The sequence below is a fragment of the Myotis nattereri genome (genome assembly GCF_964212035.1).
Source record: "Myotis nattereri genome assembly, chromosome: 12".
Taxonomy (NCBI): Eukaryota; Metazoa; Chordata; class Mammalia; order Chiroptera; family Vespertilionidae; genus Myotis; species Myotis nattereri.
Window position 1 is genome coordinate 60,794,132 of NC_138087.1, and position 20,796 is coordinate 60,814,927.

Here is a 20,796-nt window from a genome sequence, read left to right on the forward strand (position 1 = left end):
ATTTTATTCTACTTAAACTATAACGTTTAAATACTCAAATTTGAGGAGGCAATGAGTATAAGAAGTCCTCCAAGAATAAAATGCAGCCATTCTGTTGACTCTGCTATTGCACTACCCAGTTAAATAATATAGATCCAGTGAATTTAATCAATGCCAGCACTCTGTAATTTAGAGGGACTTCTTTGAAATTACCTAATGCATCACCTCTACTTGGTTATTTAGTAGCAATACATTTATAGATAACTTCACACTCCTCTTTTATCCTGGGATACAGTATTCAATTTCTTGGACAAAATTATTTGCTAATAGCTAATTTTCAAAATGAGGGCTATGAAATAAATACATAAAACCCAAAAGTTAGAAGAGATCCACGAATACTGTAGAAATCTGTAACTGGCTTTTTTTTTTTTTTTTTTCAAATATATTTTATTGATTTTTTACAGAGAGGAAGGGAGAGAGATAGAGAGTCAGAAACATCGATGAGAGAGAAACATCGATCAGCTGCCTCCTGCACATCTCCTACTGGGGATGTGCCCGCAACCCAGGTACATGCCCTTGACCGGAATCGAACCTGGGACCCTTCAGTCCGCAGGCCGACGCTCTATCCACTGAGCCAAACCGGTTTCGGCTGTAACTGGCTTTTGAGACGCATTAATTTCTCATGCGCCAACAATTCTCTTTTAAAGGAGACTCAAAAAATTTAAGTCTACTCCTATCATGTCACTGACATTTGTAAAACCAAAGATCCTACTCGACACTCAACATTCCAGTTTCTACCTGCTAAAACAGCCTCGGGACTTCTAAAACCACCAAGGGCCAAGGTTTCTGAAAGCAAATCTGTGCTGTAACCCAGTTCTTGTCTCATTGTAGAATTATGGAGAAATTCTAACAAAGGGTTAGATAGCCCTTCTTCCCCCTGCTGATTTCCGCTGAACACACACATACACACACACACACACACACACACACACACAGTAACCTTCAAAGGAGGGCTTCAGCAAACAATACAGCCATTTGCCTTTTCCCTGGTTGGGGGTGCGCAGAACATAGGAAAAAGAACCTTTCCCCTAGAAAAGAAGTCAACCTGTCATAGAAAGTAAAAATTCTAAACTTTTCAACCACAATCAAAATGCCAAAATAAAAGTGGGACCTGCGGAGAAGGAAATATTGGCCAAACACCCTGAGCTATAGAAGCACCAGCAAAAAAGACTCCACCCACAGCCCTATAAGTTACAGAAAAACTTGATCGGATAATGTTCCCTGCTGTTGCAGGCGGGTTTTCCAAGAGAATTTTAGGATAAAAGGCTTAGTGACTATATAAGCAAAAATTGTTTTGTTTGGCTTACATCTTTTAGAGGGTCAATGTCTTGAGACATACTGCCGTCTCCCAGTCTAAAGGGTTTATTTTTACAGAAAAGCGCAAAGGATTTAGGGGACACACAAACCCAAATCCCTCCACTGCTTTCCCCTTTGTTTGGCCCCCTACTACCATGCAGCAAACGCCCCCAAACATTCTTAACTCTTTTTATTTTCTTAAATTAACTGACCCAGTAGAAAGAAGGGAGGTTTTGGAGTCAGAGAAAACTGGGTTTGAATCCTGACTCTCCTACTCAGCAGCTCTGGGACCCTAGGGACTCTGAACCCCTGTATCCTTTCCATACAATAGAGCTAGTAATGCACATAAAACATTTAGCCAGTTCCAGTAAACGGCAGATTAGTGCAGCTGACTTCACAGGGTAAAGCACTCATCCAGGGTGGGGCGCGGGGTGGGCGGTTTATTAAAGGAATCTCTCTTCCATCTCCTTTGTCCACAGAAGGTACTAAACACACCCCCGAACCCAAAAGGCCTTTCCAGAACAAACTGAAGATCTTCCCAGGGCCCAGCTCAGTGGAGGATGTGCAAGGGTTACCCTGGTGTTCTAGTACCACTTGTGCCTTTGTTTTACCATAATACCCCCTTTTGGGGGCTCCCACCACTCACTCATATTATTCCCTCCACACTCATGGAAGTCAGCCGCCAGGTTCCACGCAGGCACACTGCCACCTTCCTTCCAGTCTTCAGCACCTGGGTTTTCCTCTCCATCCTACTTCCTCCGGCCTCTATGTCAATTACCTATTTGGCCTTATAATTCCTTCTTCTTTTCAGCTCTCCCTATAATCTTTTCCAGAGCATCAACATATCAGGTGCTCCCTGCTAACCTGCTAAACTGTGAGGCAAGTGCAGCGAGCTAACGTGTCTCGGCATCTTCTTATCCTCTGCCACGCTGAGCCCAGTGCCCAGGAGGGCTTGGTGCTCCGCAAACATTTGTAGAATGAAGCTCTCAGAAGTCAGACCACAGGGATGGCAGAAAAGAGTAAAAATAGGTTCACTACAGTAACAAGTCAGAAATTTCATTCAAAGTAAAGGTTCGGGTAGCCTAAAACCATGACAAATTTTCCAGCTGTGTTCAAAGAAACACGAGTTCAGGCAGGAGTGCATGTCATCTGGCTTTCCTCAAAGCGGCTGTAATTTGTTGGAAAGGACATTCATTTTCATTGATTGCACGTGAGCAAAGGAGAGCCTGCAATTTGCTGGGCTGAGGTTCTAGAGCCCTTGGAAACATGCTAATAAGAGCACCTCCTCTAGGAGCTCAGCCCGAATATCAGCACCGGCAGCATTGGTCAGGGACACTGGGCTCTAACCTCATAGGCTCAAGTCGGAACTGGCTTCATGAAGCATATCAACACCTGAGTACAAGTTTTCCACCTCAACACTTTATTCCCTTTACTTTTGCCCAGACCAGTTCTCTAATCTCCAGGCTCTTGTCCAGTTCTAGTTCATGGAGTCTAAGACCAAACCCAGCAACCTTCTTCAGAAGGTCCTCTTTCACCAGCCAGCTCTTGGGGAGGGCAGGCATGTGTCATGTCAGCTGGACACCTCTGTTTCTGCAACCTGGTGAGGTAGACGAGAATGTAGCCAGGGTTCCAGAACAGTCAGAGGGGCACAGGATCTAGCCCTGCCCTCCCAACCTGATAACTGAACTCCTCTGTGATAACCAAAACAAACCACTTTGCCAGCTGCCTGGCTAAATGAAGAGAAGAAAGAGGAATAAAATCACAAGTTTAAATCCACATACTTGTGATTCTTAAAAACAAAAACGTTAGTTCTTCTTTAAAAAAAAAAATACTGGTAATATGAACTCCATTATATGAAGTCTGGGAGGATTCTCTCAAAAGAAATAGATCTGTTTTATTCCAATATTATCATGATTCTGAGTATGCCTTCTAGAAAGCCCTACTATCATTGAGACGTTCACAAATCAAACATTTTCTGTGCCCGATTAGTAAGTGCTCAAGGAAAGATGAAAGGACACTCAGGGGTGGAACTCCTGACAGCCTCCTTTTTTCAACTGTGGTTTTATAGTGGCATTTAAACGTCCAAACGGTTCAGTCTCCGAAGAGACCTGTGCTAAGTGATTACATCAGGTGAGCACCAGGGAGTCCCCAAGTGGAGCTCCACCTGAGGACAGAGTGCCCAGCAGCCTCTGGGGCGTGTCCACTCCCCTTAATGGAGGCTATTTGAACCAAGTGCCAGAAAACCCTCCATTTGCTCAGCAGAGGAGAAAACCATGTTGTGATCATGTGTAATGTGACTAGAGTCAGAAACTGGAAAATGGTACAACACCCCTAAATTTACAAATCCTGCTAACAGGGCTGACAACTGAAAAACACTATTTGACCAAAGGCTTTCTTTATCTTGAACTCAAGTTCCTTACTACAATTAACACAATCATTAAAGTTAAAAACAGGGGGGGAAAAATCCTGCCTTGTATCACAATTAATCTTATCTGGCCAAAATTAACATAGAGTTCTGCACTTTTGCATAAAGGAAGTGATTCTAAGAAAAGACTCCACCTTCAAGACTTTTGTGATTTCCTTCCAATTGGAATCTACAACCAAAGAGCAATTTTTATTTGAGAGGAAAAAATCAGGTTGAAAAACCCCTTAAGATTCAGATTGGACCAACAGAGAATAAATAAATGAGGCCAGTCCAATATTCAAGGATTTGGGCTCCATTTTAAGCAGAGAAGGATAGACTTCTGTAGATGATTTCTTTTTTCTCTTCTAAAAGGACATGATAATATTACCCAAAATTTTGGTGTAAAGAAGCCTGGATTAAAAAGGCAAGAGGGCAAGATTTTAATTTCAGTCCATCACAAAAGAGGAGTGAATTTAGGCAAATCGTCCTACCACTTTGAGCCACAGAACAGAAAACATATCTTTATGACAAAGAGGCTGCACCAGATGATCTTCTGAGTCTAAGAAAACTGCCTGGAGCTTGGGTATCAGACCTGAGGTTGAATCCTTGGCTCTGCCATTAGCGAAATGGGTAAACCATGAATATGTTATTTAGCTTCTCACTGTATCAGGCGCACCACCTGAAAAATAGGCCACCTCAGTATTTCCCCAAATGCAGGAGAGTTATACAAGATGAATTTAAGCAGTACTTAGAAAATTTTAGGAGATGGACAGGCACAGAATTAAACACTGAATCACATCATGAGAAAATTCTGTTCTTTTCAGCACTTCTTTAGCCTTTATAAAAATGTTATCACATTAAAGAGAAAGGTTTTGTCTGGTCTTCTCTTCCACACCTCTTTAGCACAAGCTAGTTTCCCTGCTCAACAAAGTAAGAGCAAGTCTCAGCCAGCCAGTGCCTTTGGAAAGCAATTTTATTTTATAGTTTGTTTAAAAGATAATGTGGGCTTTATTTTAATTATTTTTTAAATTACCTTCTATTTGAGAGACAACTGACACCAGTTTCCAATTTAGAAGACCAATATAAAGTAACTTTAAAAAATGTATTGGTGATTACAAAAATGAGAGTCAATTTAAATAACATGAGTGGCTTCTTTGCTGCCTATCTCAGGGTTACAGTGGAGATTAAACGAGGAATGTAGGGGAAGACCTAGTCCACACTGGGCTCTCATCTACCCATGCTCGATGGGTACAACTTCAGTCAGTGAGAAGCATGAGTAGAAGGTACGGTGCAAACAGAAGCAACCACTGAGGATGGATGTGAGTTTCCAGAACAACGAGGGGCCAAGAAGGTGTTCTTGAGGTAGAAATCAGAGAAAACCTATAGAGGGAGATTTGCTTAAATACTTATTGAGCCATACTATGTGTTAATCAATGGTGAGAAAACCAGGTGCAGTTCCCTCCAGTATGCCGTGCAATCTCGGACAAAGCTGTCAAAAATGGTCAGAGTCTTATTTCAAAGAGCCTTGAATGGCAAGCTAAAGGTCATTATGGTGGCAGATCCTTAAAGTCTTGACATTGGCTCAGCAACTAGTACTTTATATAGTGCTTGAAAATATTTGCTGAACAGAATGAATTTTAGTTCAATGGTATTTTTTTGTATATTAACACACTTAATGTATGTATTTTATATGTATGTTATGTTTATTTTAAATATTCTATCTTCCTCTTCCCTCCCTCTTCCAGTACCAGACATCACACCTCACCCCAGCAAAGATGAATTGGCACCTCCATCACAAGGACCTACCTCTGGGAGTGGACAAAGGTCTACAAGTCAATCTACACTCATTAGTCTGAGTATTCACTTTCTCTCTGCCTTTCCTAGGAAGGCTGCTCCCACCATCAGGGTTCCCTTTATGGCAAATGTGTATCATTTAAATACCAGAGCCAATCCATTTCAAGCTGCCATACCCTGGCAGATTTGTTTTCTTTCCAGCTTGGTTTGATTCTTGGCAAAAACAATTATTCCCAACCTGGCATCCTATAGGAATTCTGCAAAGCAAATGTAGATAAGGATATGAAACCCAAACAAGTTAGCAGCTCCTTTCTCCTCCCATGCCCCCCACCCCAGTCTTGCTTCTTTTTCTCCCTTCTTCTTCCTTCTAGTCCTAATTTATTATGATTTCTGAAACAATAAATTCATGGCAATGCTTTAAAAAGCTACCCTCAATGAGTCAGATATTTAGAAATATCCTTATAAGGTTAATCCAATTCTCTAGGATGAACATTAACATTCCTTTCTTGGAAGATGAATGAGTCTTAGGAGTCAGTTTTTCTTTTTATCACACATTGGCTTAACAAGACTGCAATATAAGTTTAAGAAGCAAAACATATACCCAAAATGGAGATGTCCAGGATGGAGAGCCCGAAACATTTTATTCCACAGAGACTCTCCAAACGGTGAGTCGAGGGTAAGAACAATGTCTCACTATACCAGGTTTGCTCTATTGAAATTTATTGAGATGAACTAACTCCTTCCTTTGTATATCAGAGGAGAACTTCCTTCTGGTCCTATGACTCGTCTGTGGCCACCTAATGCACATAAATAGGCAATTTCAACCACTTTCTTTCCTTCTTCCTCTCCTCCCATCATCTTCCTTTCTTCCATCATTATTCTCATGGGAAATACTTTTATGCTTTCCCTGGATGTTTCCCCTCTATCTTTCAAAGCTGTTACACTAATGTCCCTCAAGCCACAACTCTGGGAAGCTCCAATCAAAGGAACAGCTTCCCTTTTCCTTAGTGCAGACCTAGAGTTAGAGGATGTAAAAGCCTGAAGGGATGGATCCTTAAAATCCAAGTACTTCAGCCTCTTTTATTTTAAAAACCAAGAACCTAAATCTCAGAACAGTAAAATGACTTGCCCAAGGTCACATGGTTCCTTTGTAGGTTACTGGGTTATATGCAAAACATAATTAGATGTAAGATTGTAGGTATATATAATTAAATGTAAAATTTGGGGTGTACATGCCTATGTATATTTTTTCTGAAGACAGAATGCATAACTTTCATCAGATTCTCAAGGTAATAAAAAAATTTTCACCAATTAAATATAACTATTGACTGAATGAGGAAATGTCCCGTACAAAATACAGTTATCATAAAATATGTTGACTTCTGGACTAGCCAGATGAAATGCTTTAACTTCCAAGTGCTTCTTGGAAGTTGGATTTGGCATAGAAAATACTGCAGAGTTTTCAACACATACAGATAGATAGATAGATGATAGATAGATAGATATTGAATAAAAGGTCCTATACATAAAGGTTATTTTGGTTTCTAAAAAGTATTTAAATTCTAAATTACTTGGTGAATTATCTCATTCTTATTTTAAAAATAAATTAATGTGCAAATCAGAGTACAGGAATGTGAAAGTATCTCAAATCACAGCTGCCTCAAAAAGAGAAATGAAACTGAATGGAATCGGAATTGTTTGCTCTAACAAAGTTCGCAGGCCTAGATAATTTAAGTATGTACTAAAATTTCTCAATCGTAAACCTAACCTTAACTACAGTTATTTCTCCAACAATTCTATTTCTAATTTTTTTCTATAATTATCCCATCATTTTAATTATTTTACAACATAGAAAACAAACATTAGTTTCCCATTCTCTTTGTTTGACTCGCTCAAGTCAGCATTTATTGAACATCTTCCATATCCCATATCAAAAGGCTTGAATTAAGGACTGGGGAGAATGAACCAAAGACCTCCTCCTGGAGAAGTATACACTCAATAGGAAGACAAATAAATGTTAATGATATCAAAACACAATTAAATACATGACATGAACAGTGCTGTAACCCAAACTTAGGGAGTAAAAGAGAAGGGGATAGGTTCATTTTAACTCTGTTGGCAAGGAGCGAATCCACGAGAGTTTATGGGAAGGATGGGCATTTAAATAAGATCTTCTTTAAATATATTTTATTGATTTTTCACAGAGAGGAAGGGAGAGAGACAGAGAGCCAGAAACAGATGAGAGAGAAACATCGATCAGCCGCCTCCTGCACATCTCCTACTGGGGATGTGCCCGCAACCCAGGTACATGCCCTTGACCGGAATCGAACCTGGGACCCCCCAGTCCGCAAGCCGACGCTCTATCCACTGAGCCAAACCGGTTTCGGCTTAAATAAGATCTTAAAGTAGGTTTTCAAAATGAAAAAAGACAGGATCTCAAAGTTTATTTTGTTTCAGGATCCAAGTCTCATTCTAAACACTCTTTAATACAGTTTATCATCTCAATGCAGAGTAACAGAAGGTTCTATCTGAAAACAATTTTACATAGGAGCTTTTCATTCTCTGCTTTCAAATACTTCTAAAGCGTACCTCTCTATCAGCATCTATGCTGGTTACCTATGCAGGGAACTATTTTCAGGTGAAAATATCCAATGAAAAGGGAAATCACTCTTTGCCTCTAGTCCTGGGGTGGGCAAACTTTTTGACTCGAGGGCCACAATGGGTTCTTAAACTGGACCGGAGGGATGAACAAAAGCATGGATGGAGTGTTTGTGTGAACTAATATAAACGGCCCGCAGGCCGTAGTTTGCCCATGGCTGCTCTAGTCCAAACTTCAATTGTCAGACTTTGAAATTGTGACAGGTCCCTACCCTGATCTTGATAAATTCATGGGAGCCAAACTGAGTGGGATGCAACCTCAGCTCCACTACTTACAATCTCCATGATCAGGCTACCTAACCTGTCCATACCTCAGTTCGTAAAAGGAAGATAACAGTGCCCACCTCATGTGGTTCTCTCATGAGAATGAACTGAATTATCACCTGTAAAATGCATAAAACATCTAGCATACAATAAATCAACACTATAAATGTTTTGACCAAGAAATGTTTTCTAAGAGTTTATTTCTAACTTATTACACCATTCCCCATCCTATTTCACTTTTATAAAGTAGACTTTGAAACTGTATTTACTTTCAGAGACAAATGTCTTAAGAAAAGGCTAAATTTGGTTTTTAGACAGTAATAGTAGTAACAGAGAAATAGCTTATTTCGATGACCCACAACACAATTAAGGATGCAACCGGCAGGAATTTTATTGTATTACAAGCAATTTTTAAAAATCCATTTTTCTTTTGTTCCAGAAAGAGAGAGGGAGAGAGGGGGAGAGAGAGAGAGAGAGAGAGAGAGAGAGAGATCGGTTGCCTTCCGCATGCACCCCAACCAGGGATCAAACCCACAAACCAGATATGTGCCCTGACCGGGAATCAAACACGCAACCTTTTGGTGCACGGGACAACGCTCCAACCAACTGAGCCACACCAGCCAAGGCTGTTCCTTATACTTTCACAGCCAAATACTCTACCTTTCCATTTTCTGTGTGTTGCACAAGGAAACATCTTGAGATCATATACCCACTCACAAATATTTGACTGAAGCAATAGCTCACTTTTCGTTTTAAACCAAAAATTGGAGTTGAGCAAATCTTGTCTGTTCTTTCCATGGTGTTGCAATCCCTATGCAACCAATGTCCCAACAAGCTGAAGAGAATTTGGCTGGCCCACTCAGAAACAAGGGAAATATGATACAGACTGTAGATTCTGACAAGGACTTAGCAGATGAGATGAACACACCAGAATACAGTGAGCATCCTTGGAAAGTCCTCTGCCAGCAGCAGCCGAAACTGTACGACCTCACGGCTTAGTGTGAGAGTTAAAGAACGTGAGCTCACTGGTCACGTTCAAATCTTAGGTTTGCCACTTGCAAAATGTGTGGTCAGGGTCAAGTAAGTTAGCCTCTCAGTTTCTTAAGCTACAAAATAGGAATGATAAGTCAGTTTGTTGTGAAGATTAAATTAGTGTTTGAAAAGCATTTGGAACAGTACTTGGCACACAGTGCTATTTAAATGTCTATTAAATAAACATTGCAATAAATTTGGCATTTATGATTACTGCTACATGCAGATATGAAGAGGGTCTCAGTTTTTAGTATAGACCCTTTCCCAGAAGAGCTAAGTAAAACAAATTTTCAGAAAAATCATTTAAAAGTTGATGCTGGAGTTATTGACCATAAGGGACACTATACATGCATTATTTATGTAGCCAGTAGTAAATAAAAATGTATTTGAATTTGAGAGTATTATAGAAAAATACCCCATGTCTATTGGTATTTTCTAGATACCCAAAAGGTTCATAATTAAAGAGTCTAAGGCAATGTCCATCTAAATATTTTAGGAGCTAAAAGTTGAAATCATGTACATATTAACAATTTGTAATCACTATAAATATAGCACAAGCAACTTGCTTTATGGGAGGGAAGATCCCTAAAAAATTTAACTGGAAAAATTTGCCAACTTCTCTCCATATAAGGTAAATACTACAGAAGATAAAAAGCTGTGCCGCTGTTTCATCCGGTTTCATTAATTTTTAATAATGTAAACATTGAGACTTCCTAGAGCAAAGGTTTAAAACAATCCAACCCTAATCACCCAATTCTAGACTAATCACAGTCTCACATGAACTGTAACCAGGCCCTAAGTCAAAATGTGCCGGGTGTCCATTACAGGCCTCTAATTTATATGTAAATCAAAATACTTGTAAGGGTTGAGATTTCAAATGCTCATCTGGAGGGGAGACACACATATCACTGGTGTCTCTTTTACAGATATGTCAGGCTTGTCCTTGCAAGGGGGCTCACGAATTATTCTGACTACATTATGGAACTGTGGCGATCAAGAAGGCTGGTCACTCTGATTCTACTGTTTTTGCTCAAGTAGATACCGATTTGCTCTGTGTGGCCAATGCATTATTTTAATGCTCTATAGGAGCATCTGGGGGACGGGCTGACTTTGGAAACTTTGTTCTTGGAAATGAGTATACTCTCTGAAGAGGCTCTACTCCAGACATTTTCCATGCTTTCACACTTTCTTTGATTTGCAAGAAGTGTCTCAACAGAATGATATGAACAACAGAAAGAAGTCTCCCTTATTTTTGTGGTAGGTATGAGAAAAATGGGCTGAAATAAAAGTGCTTATGAGAAAATAAGCACTTTTTTAGTTGAGATTTAAGTTTTGTCTGAAAACAAGATCAAAACTTGGGTTTGGGGCCCCTAAGTACTGTTAAAAGAACCAGCAAAACTTAGCTTTTGAAATTGGAAAATTTTGTGAGGTTGGTCCTTTTGGAGGGGGGTGGGGAGGGGGGGATCTGGCCTTAGAAAATGACTTGATTTTCATCAACAAACAAGCTTTGTTTTTTTTTAAATATCAAATTTGTCCTCTATTACATGAATGTATATACCATCCTCTCACTTTGTGAGGTGTCACTGAAAAGCCTTGGGTTTTAAATGATGCAAAAGACAAGGGTTAAAAAAAAATCTTGTTTATTTCCTTTTGTCTAATAACTGCTGAAAGAAAAAAAAAAAAAGGCACCTACACACACCCTGGCACAGGCCCACGCCGCAAGAACCTTCCGAATGACCGAGGTCTGGGAGTCAGGAAACATTCTAACAAAAAACAACCAGAAGGGCTTTCATCTGAACCCCCAGGGTTTCCTTCTTCACGGGATCTCAGCTGGAGCCCGCTAGCAACAACGCCTTGCAGAGCCCGGCCCAACTCTAGCCACAGGGCCAATTCCCTAGCCACCCGGCCAGGAGGCGCTGCGGGCCAGTCCCCCGGGGCCACCCGCAGCCCGGGCCCAGCGCTCCCCACCCCCACCCCCACCCCCACCACCACGCGCAGCCCAGCCCAGGCGCGCAGCTCCCAGTTCTGCGCCGCCCGCCGGGGTTACTCTCGGTCATTCCTCTGCACCATCTCGCCCCAGCTTCTCCATCCATGCCCGGTCTTAGGCTGCCCCAAGAGACTAGCAGCAAAGGGCAGGAAGACTGCAGGGGCGGGGGGCGCAGTGCAATGGGCACCCCAGCTCTAGGTTTGTGCAGGCTCACCTTCTAAATCTTCTGTTTTTTTAAAGAATAAAGCTCGTCCCGCTGCGCCAGGGACACCAGCTCTGGTGAGCGCACGGAGACTGTGAGCAGGACCCCCAAGTCAAACAAAGTGAGCAGTGTCACCACAGACCCCGTTTGGGACGCCTCCCGGGCAGGTTCTTGGGGAACAAGAACGCGCCATCCAGTCTGAGGGCGCACGGGGCGGATCCCCGGGTCAGAGCCCAATTCAGACCAGCTTCTTAAAGCACAGACTGGGGACCAAGCGTAGGCATTCATCTCGGTGGGCGCCCGCCGGCCCGCACCCAGAGGCGTTTCTAGCCGGCCCGGGCACTTCCAAACAAAGGGAGGCGCTCGGTGCAGGACCCGTCACTGTCCCCACTCGGGCAGCAGTGCCCCCAGCAGGACCAGGAGCCCCCCAACCCACTGCCCCCGAGGTACTGTTCCCGGGTCTCCAAGCCCAGAGATGCTCCCCGGGCTCACCACAGGGCGAGCCCGGAGAGCAGCAGCGCCGCGTCTTCGGGTCGCCAGAGCTCGTCCTAGAACGACATCCCCACATTTACGGTACCCCCGCACCATTTCAATGCAAGCGGTGGAGGGTGTGGGGGTCCGGACTAAAGTCCCCGCATCCCAGCGCATCCCAAAGCCTCCTCCGCCCCGAAACCAAACAATAACGCCTAAGTCGCTGCAGAGCCTCTTACCTGTTTTCCACTTTTGCGTCTTCGTCTCTTTTCCCCACTCCTTGAAAAACCCTTCTGGAGAAGGGGGAGAGCAGGAGCAGAGCGCCCCGAGAAATGGGCTCTGGTGGCCCTGGTGCTGCGGCGACCCCTGCCTTGCCCACCCGCGCCCGGGGGAAGATGTGTCGGCTCGGCTCGGCGGTCCCTGCCCCACTCTGTCTCCCTCGGAATTACCCGGCTGGTGCCGCGACTAGTTCCTTTTATAGATTCGGCTGCGCCGAGCACAGAGGTTACTATCGGTCAAAGCCTGTTCTCTCCCTCCCTCCCCGCCCTCTTCCCCGGGCTCTGTTTTTGTAGCTCAGTCACTCAGCAGAAAGCACGTGGAGCCGCGCCCCGCCCCTTAAACGGGCGATGTCCCGCAGCTCCCGGCAAGGCTGCGGGCGAAAAGTGGGGTTCGGGAGGTGCTGCGGGCATCGCCGGGCCCTCGGTCTGCGCCCCCGGACCCAGCCAGAGCCTGGCAGCCGAGGGCAAGCCGGAGATGCGGGGCCTGGGACTGCTCGGGAGGCTGTCTCTCTCCTTCCCAGAGGACATCACCTCTCACACTGCTTTCTTCCCCTTTCCTGGGCGGTTGGGAATGCAGGCTGAAAACCACCCAACAACCCTTTAGTCCAGCGGTTCTCAAGCTGTGGGTCGCGACCCCCTTGGCGGTGGAAGGACCCTTTCACAGGGGTCGCCTCAGACCATCCTGCATATCAGATATTTACATGACGATTCGAAACAGTAGCAACATTACAGTTATGAAGTAGCCACGAAAATAATTTTATGGTTGGGTCACAACATGAGGAACTGTATTTAAAGGGCCAGAAGGTTGAGAACCACTGCTAGTCTTTCTTTCCTTTCAAATGCTTAGGGTGCGGACAGTCCTCTGGAATTGACTGGTTGTTTTATTTTTTTTTCTACCATAAACCCTGACTTTGATATTCAATTACGCAACCTATTGGCTTTGGGATTCCCAGCCTGGGCCTGCCAGGTCACCGGAAGGGCCAGTGGAAAGGGTCTTGCTAAAGCCGGGGAGGAAGGAAGCCCACAGGACAGAACTATGGGACCAGCCCCTTTTTATTTCCAATGTATTGCTCTGCGCCCAGGGATAAATACATAAGGCTTGTATTTTGGCTTCTACAGATTTGCAAAGTGCAGCTAGAGACTCCCATTGGTGTAAAATTATATAACCATCCCAGATCTCCAACTTCTTCCTCTAACTTTGGCTTTTAACAGTCAAGAGCAACATCGCCGCCCGTAACATTTGAGGGACAGAGGCAAGATTTCAAGTGGAGGCCCACATACTTATGTCTAAATATTTAAGTCATAAATCAAACCTTAGAAGCAACCTGGAAGGGCAGGTTCACATTCAGACTCCTCACAGTTTGATCTGAGTTTTGGCAGGAACGTGGAATGCGAGAGCCTGCCCCAGGCCCCTTCTCTTCCCACTTCCAGCTCCATCATATTCTGGAAGAGCCTCCAGTATATGCATGTGGACCCCCCGCTGCACAAGCTTCCTCCGTGCATACAGTCAGTCAGGCCACAACTTGAGCTCAGGTGCATGCACCTGTGAGGAGGCCCATGCAGACCCTGGAAAGTGCACTTTGGGACCTGAAGGTCAAGGAAATGTGGGGTTCCAAAACTCTGGCGTCATGGCCCCGTGGCACTGTGGGCTGCTGACACTTAGGAAGGGATGGAGTTTGTGAAGGACCAGAGCCCAGCCTTCCGAAGCTCAGGGTGCAGGAGAGAGGTCCCTCTTGCCTGGGTGAAAGGACAATCCTGACTAAGAGGATTGGGTTCTGGGGTCACATTTGACCAAACCACATGATCCACAGCTTTCTGCCTCCATTTCTTCATCTGTAAAATGGAGAAAATATGTATTCTCTCCCTGCCTCACCAGGGTTTTCTGAAAATGAATTTTGTTCATTTAAGCTCCTTGAAAAAATGGTATTTTTAAACAAAGAGGATGTTATTAGGTGACTATTAATGTCATTTTCAGGTACCAGCCATGGCCTATAAAGTTTTCCCATGCCAAACTCATAAAACTCCAGGTCTAGCAAAAGTTAAGAGATCTCTCTGGTTCAGCCACAAGTGGCTAAATAGTTGAGCATTGACCTATGAACCAGAAGGTCACGGTTCGGTTCGATTCCAGACCTGGCACATGCCTGGGTTTCGGGCTGGATCCCCCGTGGGGGGCATGCAGGAGGCAGCTAATCAATGGTTCTCTCTCATCATTGATGTTTCTATCTCTCCCTCTCCCTTCCTCTCTGAAATAAAAATTTAAAACAGAAAAAAAAGAAGCAATCTCTCTAACCCTCTAGATATAAAGAAAAGCTCCTGGAGGAGGTGTTACCATTTCAAGTGTGATTTGGGGAGAGTGACTAGGTCTCCCTGATTCTCCATTCCCTATACCGTGCCCACTCACTGATCACAGCGTGTAAAATTCCATCACCAAATTATTCCTTTTGGGATTTTGAAGGCTATGGTTCCCAAGAACACCCCCACTAAGAGTAATCCCTTAGATTGCTCTACCGGGGATTGAGCAACAGTAATCCTGTACAAATCACACAAAGACAGGATGCCAGAGAAAGAAGGTGTGTCCAAGAGGAAGATGAAAGACCCAGAGAGAGGACAGCCATTGACTCTAAATACATAAGTCAATGGTCTCAAAGCCAAACTTGATCATTTTTAACTAAGAACAATCTGCAATGTCACCTCTTTGTTGCGTATATGCACACACTGTATTGTTTGAAACCTATTTATGAATCTCATTGATTTCTACCAATAAAAGCCCAAGCTCCCCATGAGGCTACATGATTTGGCCAGGTGGTACAGGGACATAAGTCTGATGACACCAGCCCATACTTCGCAAGTGTGACAGATTCATACGACAAAAATACTGACTTCCAAAAGTTAGAGCCTAAGAGAATGTGTCCCTGGAGAAAGTTTCCAAGTGTGAATTCTCTCCCTTGAATGTCCTAGGTTGATCTGTTCCTGAGTATGCTTTCATGAACTTTCCTCCAGCTCTTTAGATTCCTGCTAACACCAACACCAAAACTCCAAGTTGCCACCCCACATGACCCTTTCCAAATAAGTAAGAAGACCCTTCTTTGTTTGTTGCTCTGGAGAAGCTGATTCTGTAAATGTAGCCCATGTGGGTGGGGTTCTGTTCAGAGATGACCCTGGCATTTTCTAATCACAGAATGGCTCTTCAGGCAGCTGTGACCTTGAAGACCTTATTAGAAGTCATGGGGCTACAGAGAAGCACGATTTATCATGCCATTGGGACCTTTAAATCAGGGATTACCTAAAAGGCTTTCTTGGAGATTGCTTTGATATATAATATCTGTTAACTTGTCTACATAAATGTACATATACATCTTGTTTAAAATATAAATGCTGTTCACCACAACATGTAATTTTGGTTGGTATGTATTCTGTTTGGTTCCTGAAACTCTACAAAGAATAGAGCATTACAGGAAGTCAATGAAGAATAAAAAAGCAAGTGTTCTAAAAAACAATGTCAAGTTGAATTTGTTACAATTAAAAAGAGTTAATTACAGGATTTTTTTTTTTTTGAGCATTCCTAGAGAATGAGAGGTGCCTCAAAATAAAAATAAAAAATAATAGTTAATCCTTCTTTCATATGAGGCAGAATACTAGTAAAAGCACCTACAGTTCATATGTGAGTCAGTTTAACTCCAATACATGGTTAGACACATAAATGCATCATCAAGCAATTGATGTTCAAAGTTTAAAAAATGAGGAATCACCATTACTTGTGGAGTAAACCACGTATCACATAGGCTCTTAACACCTACAAACTCAATTTAATTGGAGCAATGCAACCCCTTCTGTATTGATGTGACTCCCATTTTGACATCTAAGCAAGATTCAAAACCATTACTGCTTCTGGACTTGAGTAAGATGTTTGCTCTGCTTGTCATTGGGATCAACAATTAGTCTGGACTATCTGGACTATAGACGAATTTTTGATAGAGTCCTCTGAACTACTATCAGTGAGTTATAACTCTTTTTTTAAAGCCATCCTACCAACGTGCTTCCCTGCACATCTTTCTTCCCTTAAGAGCCAAACTGCTGGAAAGTCTTCATCTCTACTCCCTCCATTCATTCCCTCTCCAGCCCATTTCAGGCAAACTCTTCTCCCCACCACTGAGTCTGGTCTGTCCAAATTCATTAGTGACCTCCTTAAAAAGAGTCCAAGTGCTTTTTTTTTATCATTACAAAAAAAAAAAAAAAAAGACTTGCTTAATTGGTACTCTGATGACCTCCTTTAAGTGCCTCGGCCACCTGATCTCTGGTATCTGACACTCTTGACCACACCTTCCTTCCTGAAACTAGTTCGCCTGTTGCTGGAATCTGGCTCCCGCCTCTCCTGTCTCTCTGTGAATGCTCTTTTCCTGACTCCTCTTTCCTTATATACATATGTCCCCCGACACTGGTTTCCTTTTTATTTCTATGTGCTGCACGCCCATGGACCCACTTAAACCCTGCATCACCAGCTCTCACCTCCTGCTGAACTCCTGGACGCACACAGAGGACCCAGCAGCACCAGCAGTGTGCTAGAGTCTGGCTCAGCCCAGCTCAGAAGACCTGAATGTGTATATCTCTTCCCACCTCAGCAATAAGTGCCTCCCCCTGGGCTTCCTTAAAATCAGACAGTGGTGGGACTCTTTACCCCATTGGAAATGGACACAGTCAGGGCTTGCTTTCCTTTTCCTTTTTCAGAAAGCCAGTTGTTGACATTTACCAGCACAACACTGAAAGGGACATTCTGCAAATAAACTCCAAGTTTATTTTTAAATTTTCCCTTTAAATCTCCCTCCTCCACCTGCATTTTAGTTTTTATTTCACTTAATGACATCATCATCCACACACTGACGAGGGGAAATCATAGTCATAGTTGCTTAGCTTTTCATCTCTCTGTCCCTATCCTTCTCTTCTCATTCTAAAAAGCACCAAAGTCAGGTCGATATCTCTTAAATCTGGCCCTTCATGTCCACCACCATCCCTCCCCTCTCCACCCCTACCCCTGCCTAAGCCCAAGCCAAATGCCTGGGCTTCTGTACTGCAGTAACCTCCAAACCGCTGTTCCTGCCTGCTTTTACTTTCTTCCCCTTCCTATTTATCTTCCCTGCACAGTGGAGCGATTTTTGCTTGCAGGGGTTTGGGGCAGAGGCGGGAGAAGGAAGCTAAGCAAACCAACACCCCCCCCCCCCCAAAACTAATCAATTTTGTTTTCTCCTCAAAGCTTTCTATCATTTTCTATTGCTTACAGAGAAATGGTTCAGGGCTGGGGTGGAGGGGAGAGAATGGGAGATATCTGTAATACTATAAACAATAAAAAATATATTTAAAGGGGGAAAAAAAAGAAATGGTTCCTCAAAGTTCCTTAAGAAAACCTACAAAGACCTTTGCAAATATGACATTTGGAGGCCTCTGAAGACTAATTGTAGGACCCGCATCCCTATCTCATTTCTACCCAGCCCCCCTTCCACAAACTTTCCGTGTCTCTGCTCCTATGGTTTCCCATTGCTTGGAAATCCTTCCCATCTCCACCCTGTCCTCCTGTTTAAGAGTGTGTATGGAAAGAGATGGATGGGATTAAATAACTAACGCTGTATTTTATTACTCTAGAAGCAGGAGGCGAAGGGACAGAGAAGACAAAGGACATAGAAACCACTTCCCCCGTTAGATGGAAAGTATGGGATAGAAGGTAGGTAAGAGAGAGGGAGAGAAATATTACAGATATTTTTTAGCTACTCAAATTAATAGAGAAATAATACCCTCAGCTCAGATCCATTAGTAAGTGTAACAATAGATGTAAGTTTGAAAAGAAAATAATTGGACTCTGTGGGTTAAAAGAAACCAAGCATTTCTTATAACAGAAGTGATGTATCTGCATTCTTCTCTCCTTATTCAGATGCTTTTTGACACTTGTTAAGAATTCATAATCCTGGCTGTGATTTCTGGGATGAGGGACTGTTTTGTTTCTTAGCCAGGAGCTTTCCTTCTCTCCAACATATTGATAAGAGAATAAGGAGAGAGAGAGGAAGAGAGAGAGAGGAAATCCTAGAAAATGTTCCAGATTTCCCTTTTTTCTTAGGCCCTGAGCCTCTCTTTTTCTCCTTCAGCACTTTGGGGATGATTCCTTCAGAGTAGCATGGTCTTCCTTTGTGGTTCCCCTCAGGGCTCTTGTACCAGGTCTTTGCTCTGTCCTTCTATCAGTACCCTTCATGGCTTCTGCAATGTGTCTACACAGAATGCATTGCCTCCTCAAAGACTAACTGCCCAGATGCTGCGCTGTGACCACACCATGGAAGCAGGCCTTTATTTCCCTTCTTTGTTGCCATACCCCTGGTGACTGATGTCCAGTGAAATCTGAGCAATTTCTTAGCAACCGACACGTGCAGCATCACCCCTGAGTATGTACATTGGTGGGGAATGGGTTCCATTCCCAGAGGCTGAGGGCTGCCCACAGAGCTGACCCTAATGCTGACTTCCTCTTGATTGACTCCACTACCCAGCAGAGCTCAGCAGGAAGTCCCTATATCTGTCTACTTACCACTGGGAGTGGGCTGCCCTGGACACACTACTAGGAAGGGAAAAGAAAGCTAAAGTGAGGGTCTAGTCCTAAGACATCTAAGGAAGTAAAATCGGAGGTAAAAGAAAGAGGGAAATGATATAAAAATGAAGATCACAAAAACTGAGGGTTCCAGTGGTATGTGAATTGGCCCAACATTCTGCCGGGCAACTCAGCAATATGCATTAAGAGGCTTTGGCCCACTCATTTTACCTGGAGGAATTTATGCTAAGGAAAGACACAAATATGTGGCCAATGATTTATGTTCAAGATGTTTGTCACTATGTTATCTGCAAAAGTGAACATTTAAAAAATACTCATCAAACAGCATGAACATTCTAAAGCAAACTGATAAATTCACATAACAAAATTCAATGTGGTCATTAAAAATAAAAATAATATTTTTAAAGGTAGTGATATGGGAAACTGCTTATGATAAATGTTAATTAAAAAAGCAAAGCTATAGTTATGTGTATATATGATTTCTATTTGGTAAAAATAATTAGTAGTATATTTCTACTCTTTGTAACTGAATGTATATGCATAGGAAAGAATGAAAAGAATCCCATCTAAAGTTAACAGCTATTTTTTTTTTTTTCGTGGATGGTGGGATTCAAAGCATATTTTTATGCATGTCTGTGTTTTGCAAAATTTCTGGGATAAACATATGCTATTTTTTAGCTAAGAAAAAATGGCATTCAGAACAAAGTTTGTAGATAAGCAGTGGGAGGAGGTAATTTACAACTGCAGAAAGGCAAACCATAAATTACCACATGGAAACAGTAAATCCTGACATATTTTAGAAGAATGTATACACAGTAATGAAAAACAGAAGAGAATGTGGAGAGATGAAAATGACTAAGACAACTAGAACTTTTGGGTAAGTTTATAAACTTAAAAAATAAAATGAAAGGATTTTTAACCAATCCTAGGGTCCACTGCTAAGTGAAAATTCCTTATTTATGTAACGTAGCTGTGTGTCCTCAGACATGTCAACTCACCTCTCCGGACCTCAGTTTACTCATCTATCAAATGGAGGTAATAATGGAATCTACCCTATGAGTATTAAATGAATTAGTATATGTGAAGTGCTTTTACTGTGCCTTGCATAAAATAAGTGCTCAACAAATGACAGCTATTGTTATTATTACAATTTATTATCATTACTATTACTACCCCAAACAACAATATAACTGTTCCTCAATGCCCAATAATAACTTAATATGGCTTCTTTCCAAAATTCCAATCTGTGGATTTTTAAATTGATATTTTCAATTTGATTAACCAACATAACTACTTCATCAACTTGGAGTTCAAATACATATATGGCCATATCTCTTTTTAATCTTTTATTTAACTACTCAAATCCTCACTTGCCTATTAGCAGGAAGTCCAATATCTCTTTCTTGAGATTTCTCCTCCCCAGAATTGCTTAAGAGCCCTGGGGGCGTCCTCAGAGAGCTAGAAAGGCTGGTGAGGCTCTAATTCTTACAACCAGTTGCTCTGTCACTTGCACACGCAATAGCACTGAAGACGTGCCTCAAAGTTCACCACAGGAATTATGTCCTGACCTTGAAACAGCCTTGACCGTACCCTGCTTTTGGACTCCAGTGTTTATGCTCTTTAGTTTTTATCAGAATTTGCACACTGGCAGCCCATGGTCACATCCAGCTCTCTTGACTCATCGTTTGGGTTAAAGTATATTGGAATTTTATTTGAAATAGTTGACAATATTGGAAATATCACACAAAAATCTTTATTTCTTGCTTCTATTGGAAAGATGGGGGGACC

General features: G+C 42.6%; 1 protein-coding gene and 1 pseudogene across 2 annotated transcripts in view; one reads left to right on the forward strand and one right to left on the reverse strand.

Moving 5' to 3' along the window:
• ABCA1 (ATP binding cassette subfamily A member 1) overlaps positions 1–12,608 on the reverse strand; it is a 114,360-nt gene extending 101,752 nt beyond the window's left edge. Inside the window, exon 1 of the mRNA XM_081103435.1 lies at positions 12,387–12,608. The gene's annotated coding sequence lies outside the window, so the exon portion shown is untranslated. The remainder of the gene's footprint in view (positions 1–12,386) is intronic.
• LOC308527741 (ornithine decarboxylase antizyme 1-like) overlaps positions 1–20,796 on the forward strand; it is a 175,583-nt pseudogene that overhangs the window by 1,509 nt on the left and 153,278 nt on the right. The gene's annotated exons all lie outside the window — the stretch shown is intronic.